The 1,761-nt window shown below is 40.1% G+C and overlaps 1 long non-coding RNA gene across 1 annotated transcript in view; it reads right to left on the bottom strand.

Moving 5' to 3' along the window:
* Positions 1–790: 790 nt before the first annotated feature.
* The window catches only part of LOC116703042 (uncharacterized), a 14,553-nt gene continuing 13,582 nt past the window's right edge, over positions 791–1,761 (bottom strand). Inside the window, exon 3 of the long non-coding RNA XR_004335322.1 lies at positions 791–889. This is a non-coding gene — a long non-coding RNA (uncharacterized LOC116703042). The remainder of the gene's footprint in view (positions 890–1,761) is intronic.

Raw genomic sequence — 1,761 nt, 5'->3', positions numbered from 1 at the left:
AGCCAGCGTTATTGCACAAAACAGATAATATTGTCCAGTTTCAACCTCTCTAAGTGTCTGTGTCAGATACTCAGAGGGAGGAGTTATGAAGTTTGATGGCCACAGGTAAGAATGACTTCCTGTGGCGCTCTGTGGTGCATTTTGGGAGAATGAGTCTATCACTGAAAGTGCTCCTGTGATTGAGCAGCAAGCCATGGAGTGGGTGCGAGACATTGTCCAAGATGACATGTAGTTTGGACAGCAAGTGAATTGGATTGCAATTAGCAAAGGCTCAGATGATGTGAGCCTGTACAGTGATTACCAACTATGGATGTGTTATATTAACTGGATACCAGATCCCAAAATGGCGCCTGTTCAGTTTAATGGAGTTGTGCGCCTCATGCATACACCAAAAAAGTGTTTAAGCTTTCGGTTTTCATCCATGAAATGCAGCCCACTGAATATGCAAATTAATATTTCTACTGCTAGCCCCGCCTGCGAGTTTCTGCTTTGCCCACAGACTTTTACTTTCTGGTAACATCGCAGGTTTTAAAATAGCTTTCCTCGGCCAGAGGGACGTTTTTTCAAATAGAAAGAGTCATAACCAACCTTGCTGCAGTTTGAGGTGTCCTGGTAGCAGTTTTACTGATGTCTCTTTACAATGGTTTCCCATTGGGAAAATCCATTTCCAGGCCACAGTAGGATGTTTCGTTGCAATACCGCTATTGGCCATTGGCTTCATGAGCTCACTTACCCCCTTGGTTGTGCATGCTCAGATTTAAACATTCTAGCTATTATTTGACTACTAACGTTAGCTAAAAACGCCATTCAAGTGACATCCTTTGTTGTGTTTGATGCTAACTTGTAGCCAGCAGTGAACACACTTTGTTATGTAGGTCCATTTTAACTACTGGCTAAATGTCTAAATGGATGAACCGTCCATCTTCTGCCACTCGTCCACTGTAAACCTAGATTTAGTTGTGAATAAACCTTTAGTGTTCATTACTTATTCTTTCATGTTTAAAAAAAAAACAGATTAATTACTAAATCATATTAGTTGTTTGTTATAATCAGCAAAAGTATGCAGCGTACAGATCATGTTAAGCAGAACTAACTAAGGATGTTACGTTTCTGTATGACAGGGGCGGGTTGTTTGAACTGCCGCCATAGAGTTACACTCAATGGCTGAAGCGTTGCAAAGGCTGTTTCTGTCCTAGTTAAAGTGTGTTTTCATAATGTCCTGTTAATGTAATGGGTGTGCATTTATGTAATCTGCGTTTTAGTTTTGTACGATTGTTTTAGTTTTCCTGTTTACGCACATTTATTGTAGCACCATGACCCAGGGATCTGGGCAGTGGTCATTTTCAAGTTCATGTACAACCACTGGAAATTAGTAACTCTGTTTTGAGGGAAATGTTCTGTCATGGACATTAACTTGGAGTAATTGCAAAGTTGTGTGAGTATTATCTATTCTGTTAGAATGAACAACACATTGGTTGTGTTGTTCTTAAAATCATGCTGACTCCAAGAAAAAAAAACAGTTTTATAACAAAAAATGACTCCTTTATAGTGACAAGTGGCTTAATATTTTTGTTTGCCATGTTTCTTTGAATGTTTAAAGCTATAGTGTGTAGTTTATGTTGCCTCTCTGAGGAATTCTAAGTAATGAATGCAAAACCGTTGGCATGTTGACATGATACAAGCCTTCCGTGATCGCGCACCACGCCCACCCCTCCTCCACACAGTTGCCAGTAGCCAAGGAGGACACAGAGGATTAAAAAA

This window comes from Etheostoma spectabile, chromosome 15 (assembly GCF_008692095.1).
Source record: "Etheostoma spectabile isolate EspeVRDwgs_2016 chromosome 15, UIUC_Espe_1.0, whole genome shotgun sequence".
In the NCBI taxonomy this organism is placed as follows: domain Eukaryota; kingdom Metazoa; phylum Chordata; class Actinopteri; order Perciformes; family Percidae; genus Etheostoma; species Etheostoma spectabile.
Note: the sequence above shows the minus strand (reverse complement) of the source record. Positions and strands in the feature narration are given on the sequence as shown.